We start from the raw sequence: 13456 nt of genomic DNA on the forward strand, positions 1-13456 counted from the left end.
ACACTACGTCACCCTCACATCAACCCGCCACTGCATCCTGTGCCACGTTGTCACCCTGCCATACTGCCACGTCACCCTGCTGATGTCACCCTGCCACGTCACCACCGTATGGGGACCCACCGCTGACGTCATCACCGAAAAAGGCGCGAAGGTCGAAATTGCAACGAAGGATGCCCAGAACGAAAAACTGGCATGCATCGCTAAGAAAAAATGGTCAAAATGGAAGGCTGCCTATTGCTCGGCTACCAGCAGGCCCGAAAATTCGCAATTTGACAGGATTTCTTCATGTAGGTTCAGAAAAGGGGCGATTTGACAATTTCAAGAGTATCAGAGGAAAGACGAAGCCCAGATTAAATTAAAGAGTATCAATGAAGCGGCAAAGCGTATCAGATTGGCAATACCAAAGCAGGTGAACATTAAAGGCCCCCAAAGCAAAGTCAAAGAAGATGGTGAAGCCATTTAAGGCTCTCAGATCACAGTTAATGCACATCAAAACCACTCGAGAGCAGGGGATCAAATCCCAAAGCACAATTATCGCTAAATGAACAGAACAGAGCCAAAAGGACACCATATTAACTCATTTTGATATAGCTGCCTCCAGCGCAGCTCAAAGATATTTTCTTGCATTAATTTCAGGACAAAATTAGGTTAAAGAACTCATTTCCCTCAGACCTATTTAAGGTCTGCTGTAATAGATATTTTTAGATATTTTCCCTATATAAACCACCCTAATTCATTGTTTAAAGGGTTGGTTGGTTGATATTCCTCATGCTAGACTTGCGCTGTATTTTTGAGAAGCTCTGTAATCAAAGACTGGTGGAATGCTTTGGATGAAAAACTGAATATTGTTTTATTAATGGTTAAAGAGTGACTGTGGAATTCCTGTGCTACTACATGGCTCAATAAGTTTTTCTATCTCTGTTTACAGTTTTCATATGTTTATGCACAATTGTGTTACCATCTAAATAGAAAGAAAAAAGAATAGCTTAGGTTTTGCTTGACTGCACCCTATGCTCAGTTCTTGTTATTTCTATATGTTTTCCTCAGAAATGGTTATGAATATGCATACTTAAATGATCATGTTTACCATGTTTCTTTCACATATGACTGTTTTTTAGGAATTCTTTACTACTCCTAGAAAAACTTTCATCCACCTTCCCTCTCTGTTAGCTAATGAAATATTCTTAGTTTCCTTTCATCTCTGACCTTCATTCCATCTTTATTCCAGCCTGATATTGTTCTATGTGTAGCTATCCTGCTCTATATTCCTCTTGTGACCAAGAAAACGCAACAACAAGCCCTAATCCATGACTCCATGCCCAATGGTTTGAACTTCTCACACTATGCATCCCAACTCTGCTTGAAAACATCTCCTTCCCACCAAAATCAAAACAAAACCTTTGTACACCATAACTAGCCTAAAATCAACCCAAAACAAAGTTAAATCATAAAGATATAGCCCTCTCCGACTGCAGGTAGGCTAGGACCTGCAGCCCAAAGATTGGTTTGTGGTTACCTCGGTCGTATCCCTTAAGGAGCCAAGGGACAACCTGAGTGATAACAGATTCTATGGGTACTTTATGGCTCAGTCACTATAGTAATAAGTGTTTCTTGTATGATTGGCACCGCTCACCCTCCCAGTACTAGGTCACGACCAATCCCGGATATGATTGAGCATTCAGGTATAGGGAACGGAAAAAACACATTGAGACCAGGCTCATAGGTGATCTAATTAATCTGCTCACATCTGTTTAAGGAATCTCTCCGCATTGGTAATAGGATTCAATACGGAGATCCGAAATAGACTTGAATGCACCGCGTAAGATGGGTGGGTGGTAGTTGCTGCATAGGCATGGTATAGGAGCCCTAAAAAGCCTATCAACATATTCTACTTGTATATCTACTGCCTTAGTCATTACATCACACACGAGCTATTAGTACCAACTAAAGTAAGTAAATACTATGTTATTGCCTAGCATCAGTGAAATTACTTTTACATCATATTATCCAAGGGTTAACCCGTAAAAGAAAGAGCACAGTAATGGTTAATAATTAACCTAGGCGGTTAGTAATAAAATGGATTGAACTAGAAAAAAACTCGGGCAGTATCCTGCCCAAGCACTGTAGCATGGATTGATCCAACGAGTGAGCTAATCAAATGTAACCCACGGGTATATACTTGGCATAAAGTTTCATTGCTTCGCATTATTACACTTGGCATAAAGTTATACTTGGAACATAAAGTTTCATGGCCCGCATTATAATACTTGGAACCAGTGGATTGTTTTATAGCCACATGTCCATTTAAATGTCTTCAGCTTCCCAACGTCCATATTCAAGTGCCCGCATGGCCACGTTTCTATCAGAACCTGTTTTCAGCTTCCCAACGTCCATATTCAAGTGCCCGCATGGCCACGTTTTTACCAGAACCTTGAAGAGAAATGACATTTGTAAGCACATGCTCAAAATTGCATGCAGAAAACCAGAAACAATAAAAATAAAAATGTTTTCATGGTTTCTTAAAAATGCTTTCGGGGTTTCTTACCATGAGTGAATTTTATGACTGAATTTTAGTTTCCATTGCAATGATTATGTACAAAAATAAAGCAAGATGCAGACTGTGATTGGCGGCCTGAATCAAAGAGAGAAGGGAATGAAGTTGTTGGATTCTTAAAGGGAATGAACATTGTTGGGTTGTGCAAATACAATGGTGGTCGAGTCACTTAAAATGTATCAGCCTTACAAAGCTATGAAGGTTCTTGCAGAAATCAGAGAAAAATTATTGCTATTGTACTCCACGACAACTGGAACACTATGAATGTATTAACTCACGAGAGAAATCAATTGAGGACGGCAAAGGTCGAGCAGCATACCAATGGCCTGCCCCACTGTTCAATCTAAGCTCCCTCTTCCTTCAAGTATAGGAATTTGAAATTGGTTTGTTTTTTCCTTCTAGTTTTCTTTGTACAGTTGGTTATGGCATAAAATAGCAATTTGGCATAAGCGGGATAAGGAATCGAGGTCATAAAATTGTCGTGTATGTGATTTGATGTCAGTTTTGGTATGTGGGAAGTCATATTGTTATTTATGGAAGGTGATTTAACAAACGTCAGTCTTAATAACCTTCTTAATAACTCAAAATACTACATTTTCATCGTCAGGGTCGAGTCGAGTTCTGATAGAGGTCGGTTACCTTTCAAGATCTCTCTCTCTCATCGGGGTTAGGGCTGAGTCGTCTAGGCGTGTCTCTCCTGTTATTCCTCCACGACCTTTAGATCTTGTGGCAGCGAGAATCGATCCGATACCTACCACTTAAGAGGTTTAGCTGCGCTGGTCTGCTAAACAACCCGCACCTACGAGATAGTGCTTTCCTCGCAGTTTTGTATGCAGCATTATGCAGCATGTGAGTAAAGGCCGTCGAACCTGAGCCCTGAACCTGATATGCATCCTTAGGAAAGGACCTGGAACCATAGATGCTTAAGAAAGGGGAACCTTAGATAAGGAAAGTATACCTCCTGAGAAAGATAATGAAGTTCATGCCAACTGTTTGGAGATAAGGTTTGAGAATTCAGCACTGTCAAAAACAGAAAAAATCAAGCAAATGAAGAACTATGTACACTGTGGGCAGTGCTGAAAACATAAAAGATCAAGCAAATGAATAAACTGTCGATGATGACCATGCTAGAGAGGTCAACTGGTTCAATATAAACTGTCCACCCAACTACTCATGTTGGATATTTGTATCGAACATTGCCAGAAGTATGGTGAAAATAAAACTATTCGAATAAAATATTGATTGAGAAAATTCAAGTTCCCCTTCACATAGTTTTCTTACCACAGAATTCTTGAAAAAAAAATAAGTGTGACGATATATAAATCAATCTTGAAATCCTTTGGGTTATTAATTCTACATGTACTGGACTTCTGTATGAAAAACTAAGTACAGGACTTGTGTAGAAAGATCAAGATAATACATTTAGTTACTCCATTTGTATGGAAGATATGAGTATTAGCATATTGTTTGCATACTGGACTATTCTGATGTATCTTTGAATAGTTTTCAATGCAACAATCCAAGCCAAGTATCTTTTCCGTTAAAGGATTAACCACTAACCTGATAAATAAATATACAATTTAAAACACCTTAATTCTTACTACACCTCATATATAGGTTCCAGATAAATGGTTTCTACAAATGTTATGAATATGGAAAACATTTGATTCCCTACTTGCTACAGATTGCCTATTGAGGGTTTATAAGCCTAAGTTATAGACCACACAAACAACACAATTCAATTTACTTAAATACGAAAACTACCTCTGGTAAATTTGATATACTGATTGTTGCAAATTTTCATGCAAGCCCATATACTGATTGTGCAAAATTTTCGTGCAAGTGAAGCTCTAAAATCATTGAGAGGGAGACCATTTTCGTGGGATTGAAGCTCTAAAATAGTTGCAGGGAGAAGGCGATGAGAATAAATGGTGAGAACAAATGGCAGGTTGAAGGAGGAAATGAGAACAAGTGTCAGATAAAATAGGTATACGTGTCATATAGGTGGCAAAATAGATCTATATTAGTTCTATAGGTAGGTGGAAAACGATAGAACTATTTTTTTGGCCTGAAAACATTGTATTAGTGAAAACATAAATCTTATCCTGAATTTTGTAAGCTTATCCGCTTATCCTCTCTGTCAGGCCAGGCAGTAACTCCATTAGGCAAAATCTGATTCATATATTTCATTCAATCAGGTAGGTCTGTTATATACTTGAGGGAGAGACTATTCAGTTCATCTCTCAATGACTGTTCACATTTCTCATTTATTTATTTATAATAATTCACCCAATCACAAGGATTAGGTGTCAACATTCCCCCCCTTAATCTGAAGGGATGTTCGTGAATCCAAGCATCATTCTGAATCGTTCAAGCTTTTCCCTTCCAAGTGCTTTGGTGAAGATGTCTGCAATTTTCTCATTTGTGGAACAATGACGGAGATGGATTGTTTTGGCCTCAACATGATGTCGAATCAGATGATATTTAGTATTGATGTGCTTCGTTCGATCATGGAACTTTGGGTTCTTGTCCAACTTTATTGCAGAGGTATTTTCAATAATGAGTGGAGTTGATTGTACTTGTTTTGCCTGCAAATCTTCAAGAATTTTCCTGAGCCACACAATTTCTTTTGTTGCTTCAGCTGCTGCCACATATTCCGCTTCTGTCGTGGGATCTGCTGGAACTGATTGTTTGCGTGATCTCCAGGAGACAGCTCCTGATCCAAGACTCATAGCATATCCTGAAGTAGATACCCCAGTTTCTTTGTCTCCATCGAAGTCTGAATCAGAGTATCCGATCAAGCTGAAGTCATCCACCTGTGTGTACTTGATTCCAAAATCTTGAGTTCCCTTCAAGTACTTTAGAACTCTTTTTGCAGCAGACCAATGTCCCTCATAAGGCTTTTGCATAAACCTGGAGAGGATTCCAACAGCAAATGAAATGTCTGGTCTGGTAGTAGTTAGGTAGTTGAGACTTCCTACAAGCTGTCTATACTTTGTTGCATCCTCAAATTCCTTTCCTTCAATAGATGTGAGCTTTAAGTTTTGTTACATTGGAGTAGTAAGAGGATTGCACTCTGTCATGCCAAACCTGTTCAACAAATCTCCAATGTATTTCTTTTGAGAAAGAAATATGGATTTTGGATGTTGGATTACTTCAATGCCGAAATAGTAATGAACATAGCCCAAATCAGTCATTTCAAAACTTTTCCCCAATTCCTTCTTTATGAATGCAATGTAACTTTCATTGTTCCCTGTCATTAAAAGATCATCTACATATACCACAAGATATACAATTGTTTTGCCAACTTTCTTGACAAATAAAGTTGCATCATCAAGATCAAAATGATTGAAATTGAGTTTCAGAAGATGCTCAGTTAGTTTTTCATACCAGGCGCACGGTGCTTGTTTGAGGCCATACAAGGACTTCACAAGTTTGCATACTTTATGTTCATGTCCTTTCACAGCAAATCCTTCAGGCTGGGACATAAAAACATTTTCTTTTCGATCTCCGTTCAAGAAAGCAGTTTTTACATCCATTTGATGGACTTTCCAACCGTTCTGAGCTGCTAGTGCAAAGAGTGTCCAGATGGTAGCCCATTTTGCTGTGGGGGCAAAAGTATCCTCATAATCGACCCCTTCCTTCTGTGCAAAACCTTTTGCCACAAGCCTAGCTTTGTGCTTGTCAAGTGAGCCATCAACTTTATACTTGTTCTTCTAGACCCACTTGCAGCCAATTGGTTTGGTTCCTAATGGAGGATCAATCAGCTTCCAAGTCCCGTTCTTTATGAGGGCATCATACTCCTTTTGCATTGATTATTTCCATTCATCATGAGAAGCAGCTTCTTTGAAGGAAGTTGGTTCAAAATCTGTAGACAAGTTCAATTCACAATCATAAGAAACATCCATATCAAGAGGTGAATTAGAGTCATCTACATCACCTCCATTTTTCCGGTTTGAATTTCTGGTTCTTGTTTTTCCAACTTCATCAGGATGAACACTTTCAAGTGTCTTTGTCAGCCATTTTGGGGGACCTTTCTGAGATGGTCCAGGCTGCTCCATTGGTTGAGTTGGGACTGAATCAAGATTGAGTCTCCCAATTCTATCAATTACATCACTTAAAGCATCATCTGTTGTTGGAGTTTCATGCGGGGGAGAGTGTTCTTCAGAAGAAGATTCCACATGTTGATCTAGTATAGGAATCCCCCTTCAAGATGTGGAATCTGATTATCAAATTCTTGAAATGATTTTGCTTTTGTGAATCTATCCAAGTGATCAAGTTGCCGCTCAACAACATTTTCAGTTTTGGATGATTCAAGGAAAATTACATCTCTAGATACAACAAACTTCTTATTTACTTCATCATAGAGGCGGTATGCTTTGGAGGTGTTTGAATACCCCAGGAAGATACACTTACGACTTCTAGCACCAAGTTTGTTTATATATACCTTTGGTATCAAAGCATAACAGGTGGAACCACAGACCCTGAGATGTTTTACCGAAGGAACATGTCCATACCACATTTCATAAGGAGTCTTGTTTCTTATAGCATTAGATGGACATCTATTCTTTATATATGCAGCACATAGAACAGCATCAGCCCAAAACATTATCTTTACATTTTTGAAGAAAAGCATGGATCGTACCATATTCAAGATTGTTCTATTCATTCTTTCAGCTACACCATTCTGTTGGGGATTATAAGGCACAGTTGTTTGATGTTTGATCCCATGTTGGCGAAGATAGTTTTCAAATTCATTTGATGTGTATTCTTTTCCATTATCAGTGCGAATAGACCCAATATTAGATTGTGCATCATTTTCAATCCATTTATGAAAATTCTTGAATGTTTGAAAAGCATCATATTTGTTCTTCAATAAATAAACCCAGCACATTCTGGTGTAGTCATCAATACATGTCATGATATGTTTATTTCCATTTCCAGAAGGAATAGGCATTAGACCAGATAAATTTGAATGAATGAGTTCAAGTTTCCTATGTGCTCTTGAATGTGAATCATGAAAAGACTGTTTGCTATGCTTTCCTAGAATGCAAGCATCACATTGCTTAAGTTTTCTAGGAATTGTAGGCAAACCAGCAACACCATTTTTCTTCAACAAGCGGAGACTGTCATAGTTCAAATGTCCAAATCTAGCATGCCATGATAAAATTGATGGAAGTGTACCTTCTTCATGATGAGAATTGTATGAGAAATGTTGTGCATGAGCAGAGGTTCCTTGCAGCTTGATAAGCCTTTCTTCTTCTATTCCCCTCATGACAAGTGAATGGTCAGATGCTTTTCTTACCTCAAGCTTGCCATCAAACATATGAATGGAGTGACCTTTCTAGTGGATGTGGACCAAGGACAGCAAGTTTTTCTTGAGCTGTGGGAGATATAGAACATGATGCAGAAGAAAGTCTGGAAGACCAGGCAGTTTAAGCCTGATTGTGCCAAGCCCTGTTGGCTTGATTTTTGATTGATCTGCAAAGTATATTGCTCCATCAACATTGTCAGTGAAATCTTCAAAAAAATCTTTTCTATGAGTCATGTGACAGGTTTCTCCTGAATCAAGCAACCAATCATTTTTCCAGGAAGCAAGTGAAGCATTAAATAAATCTTCATTTACTCCAATGTTACATTGTGCCACAACATAGTGAGCGGATTCAGGTGCTTTACCTTTGTCTGTATCATCAGTTTTACCTTTCTGTTGGTTTCTTTTCTACTCAATTTTGTCCCATGGTAGCTTGCATGTAGAGGCATCATGTGATCCATTTCTTTTGCAGCAAATGCAGTGCAAATATGCCTTTTCTCCTTGAGAATGTCTGCCCCCCCTGCCTCTGAAATATCTTCCTCTTCCTCTTTGTCCACCTCTTCCTCTTGTAGAGTCTTAAGCAGGATGCTTTTATTTATGAGCAAGGCACACAGTCTCTTAAGAAGATTCAGGGGTTGTCTTCTTTCCAAAAGCTTTCTCTCTTTCAGCGAACTTTTTCACAAGAGAGTCAAAGGTTATATCTTTGAGATTTCCATTTGCTTGCAATGACTCAAGATAATTGAAGTAGGATAAAATGCCTTGACAAAAGCGATAAGAGGAATATTCAATTCAACCTTAGTAGATTTGATATCATGCATTATAGACTTTACTTCAGATGCAAGAGTAAGAGGATCATTATTTTGCAGTTCAAGAGTGAAGAGTTTAATCATGAGTTGAACAACTTCAAGTGCAGAATGTGAGTCATAGAGTTCTTTCAGCTTTTGTAAAGCTTCAAAGGCAGTTGAATATGACGAAATATGGCGACTCACCTCTTCATTTACAGATGCTGTGATTAATGCATAAGCTTTGCTCTTCTTGTTTTCCCAAATGACGAGCTCTTTGTCTGAGGTAGGCTGTACTGGGTCATTGTCTCCTTCTCCGACACACACTCCTTTCCACAACTCATTGAAGATGAGGATGTGTTTTATCATCCAGGATCATTCAGGATAGTTCTCCTTGCCAGTGAGAACTATTCCCACCATGGATATGATTGAATGCATTCTGTAAAAGAAAATAGTTTTGCTGATAGAAAAATGCTTCTGCCAATATACAGTAAAAATGTACTCAAAAGGGCATTCTCAAATGGCATTATCGTCTTCTAACACAAGGTTTTCATGTACCCATTGGATCACAACCATCACAACTTCAATACACAGAGAAAAAAAATGACCTTAAAAAAAAAACGTACACAGCCACCAACAAAAAATTCAATGCATACGCAACATACAAGTCCAATTCTTCATACCATACGGCCTCCTTTTAAAAGGGTTGCCTCAAACATTCTGCCACAAATTTGTTGTTAGCGTTCAAATGTATGCTTTCAACTATTTGAAAGGAATATAACCAGCACTATAATGTGTTATCAAATCCTTCCACTAGCAAGCTTGAATCCTCCAGCTGAGTTGAGCAGCGTGCTATTGCTTATATGGATTCGCGTACAAAACCTCAACCCCCGGTAGTAGGGTTCCACAAGATTATGTGCCAAATTTTATCAAATTTTATGTTTACCTGAAATGGTGAGAGAAATGTACATATGGTCTGCAGACTTAGACCGGCTCAATCACACGAGCTCTGAATCATTCATTCGCGCCACTTGACGAACAGTAGCCGTCCAACTGGGTTGATCGATTGCGTTCTTTATCGCACACCAGAAAAAATGCTCGGTTTCTTGCAAGGAAATATATCACGCTGAGGTATGGAGACCGAGGCTCGACTACTGCAAAACTAAATGTTCTTTGCGAGATAGAGCCACCACCACCTCGTGAAACGATCACACTCTTCTGACGAGAGAGGGTCGGACCCTCTGCGGCTTCTTTACTCGATTCCTGCAAACGTTTCCGCTGCCACCACCATGGAGTAGATGGGCTCTGATGGCCTTCTTCCAGCACTGTGTTGTCCTTCACACAGGAGTTATATTAAAAGAAAAACGTACAAGCATAGAACTCAACACATTTTCTGCATACCAGTTACTGAAGTTTCAGTCTTCAACCATGGCTCGGCTAACAGTCCTTCAACGGTAATACGCACCCTTCTCTGCACACTATCACAGTTCCAACGATACCACCCGTTCACTGCATCCGTTCAATGTATGCAATGAGAGTAGTGTAACAGTAGGAAGGCTTGTCAGAACCTGGCACCAACGTACAACGCTCCTTTCAGGATAGTATAGACAGCGCTAGACAGGACAACGCTTCAGAAGAGCAGGGCGCAGGTTTTATAAATGGAATATGGCAGACAGAACGTAGGCAGTACAGGCACTCAGTCAGACAAGGGAGTTACAAGGCACATGAGCCAAAAAAAGGAGCTGGCTCTGATACCATGTCAGGCCAGGCAGTAACTCCATTAGGCAAAATCTGATTCATATATTTCATTCAATCAGGTAGGTCTGTTATATACATGAGGGAGAGACTGTTCAGTTCATCTCCCGATGACTGTTCACATTTCTCATTTATTTATTTACAATAATTCACCCAATCACAAGGATTAGGTGTCAACACTCTCCAGAGCCAAAAGCAAGAAAGATACTATTAACATTAAGTGTTTACAAATTAATGCTAAGTTGGAGATGGCATTAATTCATTTTGTATTATTGCAATACAATATATCGTTGGTTTTTACAGGTTTATCCTATGTATGGCCTCGATATGAGGCCAAATAAGATAGTGAAACAGTTCATTGGATAGAATTTGGAGGGACCAACATAACTTTCATTAAACATTAGAATTTTGCATCGATTTTGTATTCCAATAAATGCTAGTGCAAAATATCGATTACTATAGTCCCATGACGCATGGGGCAGGGACTAAAAATAAACTTGTGTTTGTAGTTCAAAATATAACATCATTCGCAAGACAAAACTCGACAAATTAACAGTCATGGTCTTGGTTGTCATTACATGAATGAAGCTAGATGGTCGAATGATTTTGATCATGCCCTGTATTTATAATTTATTTATTAAAAACGAACTTGTCTCCGTAGTTCAAAATATAACGTCATTGGGTAGGACAAAACTCTCGTAATTTGTACTCACTTGGTTGTCATTACATGAATGAAGCTAGATGGTCGAATGATTTCGATCATGCCCTGTATTTATAATATTAAAAACGAACTTGTATCCGTAATTCAAAATATAACGTCATTGGGCAGGACAGCCCTGTATTTATAATTTATCTATTAAAAACGAACTTGTCTTCGTAGTTCAAAATATAACGTCATTGGGCAGGACAAAACTCTTGTAATTTGTACTCACTTGGTTGTCATTACATGAATGAAGCTAGATGGTCGAATGATTTTGATCATGCCCTGTATTTATAATTTATCTATTAAAAACGAACTTGTCTTCGTAGTTCAAAATATAACGTCATTGGGCAGGACGCAGGACAAAGCCCTATATTTATAATTTATCTATTAAAAACGAGCTTGTCTCCATAGTTCAAAATATAACGTCATTGGGCAAGACAAAACTCTCGTAATTTGTACTAAGATTTTGTGTTTGCAGGGACTTGCTGCTTCATAGCTCATCTTGTTTATTTTAATTTTGGTTGTAACCTTTAAAATCTGTTATTTCATTTAAGAAAATTCATGTGATTTGTCTCTCTCATATAATGGATGATTAATTTCATGACAATGAATTTTCAACATGGTTCGGACATATATTGTATTAACCAATAATGTCACTATTGAAAAATTCATTGTTAAATTATTAATTGTATTATTTAGAGATTAGGTTTAAGTTACTTTCTCAAACTATAGAATTGCATATACAAACTTATTTCTGAAATTTTAAATTTAATTCTCTTCAAAATATACTAAAACTCACATCTTTATATAATGTAGCTTTAACACTTATAACAACATTCCTCTCCATGAGTTTTATATCGCCTTTAAATTTTAAATTATATTATTAATAACACTCATCATTATTTAAAATTTATATTTATATAGCTATTAATTATAATATCTTTTTTCATTCTTAATTATATCTATTTGACTCATTAAAAAAGAAAAATATTAAAGAATAAACACTATGCAAAGAATATCCAAATGATTAAATGATTCTTATAAACTTAAAAAAAAAATCCCAATAATAAAAAGTATCAACAACCAATATAAATTATTATTATATCTAAAAAATATTATTATATTTATAATTTTCTTTACATTAACATAATCATTCAACAACCCATACAAATTATTATTATATTCAAAGAAATATTATTATATTTAAAATTTTCTTTTTTTCCTGGTCACTTTAATTTACCCGTCCCCCCAAAAAAATCTCTCATAACTGGGACTTTTACAAGCGTCGGGAACTTCCCCAATTTTTTTGGGAACATTATCAGAGACTTGGGGACTTCCAAGCCGTTCCCAATCTGTCCCGGGCAGATTTTGGTGACTTTTTGGGTACCTTAACCGTCCTTGAGGAAAAAACCATATGTTCCTCCCTCTAATGATAAAGCACAAAATCCGAGTAATGAAAATGGGGACAATTCATTGGCTCGCCTAGAGATCAATTCTCTGATTGGCCAAACTGTCCATGGAGTACTAGATGGATCATTCCGTGCAGGGTATCTCATTACTGTTAAGATTGGAGGAAATTATACACTTCTCGAAAAAAACGGTATTCAGACTCGGTATTTAAATGCCACTTCCCCAAATAAATGATGTTGCAACCAAAGTAAAACATACAAATATAGACATGGATATTGGTTTTTCCTCACATCTATCTTCACCTCCGCCACAAACTCTAGTTACATTTTCAGAATTATATGAGCCAGCTTCTGTTATCAAAACAACAACAAAGCCAACTGTCATGAAAGGTGGAAATAGCCTTTGAAAACAAATATGAAGATCTTCATCTTCACTATCATCATGAATTTTTTGAGGGAGAAAAAGTTGTTAATGAAGATATTCATCTTCCCCCAACAACTTGGATTTTTAAAGGGAGAGAATGTTGTTAGTGAGATGTCTGAATCTGTTACTCAGGATTGCCTCCATCGTTTACCTGGCTAGATGACGGAGGTGAAGATGGCTGAAATTTATTATTTATTATATATATATATATATTATTTATGGGAATTTCCATAGCTTTCGGGGCAACTCCTCCACCTCGTTAGACCATGCGTGACCATGCGTTAGGGATTTAGACAACATTCGAAAAATTGGATTTGGACAACATTCGAAAAATTGGATTGGAATAAATTCAGGGAATTCACTATTATGATGGTTTCCCCTGTATAGCTGTCACCATGAACAAAGGAGTGCGGTCTGAGCTCAGTTTGCTAGTGTATTTCATATAATCATTCCAGCTTTGTGTACCATGGGAAATTGTTAGTCACATGCATATGCAAAAATCTTGTTCTATGTTTTAT

The sequence above is a fragment of the Pinus tabuliformis genome, chromosome 2_1 (assembly GCF_031772625.1).
Source record: "Pinus tabuliformis cultivar Carrire ecotype Pingquan chromosome 2_1, CPIR1, whole genome shotgun sequence".
NCBI lineage: Eukaryota > Viridiplantae > Streptophyta > Pinopsida > Pinales > Pinaceae > Pinus > Pinus tabuliformis.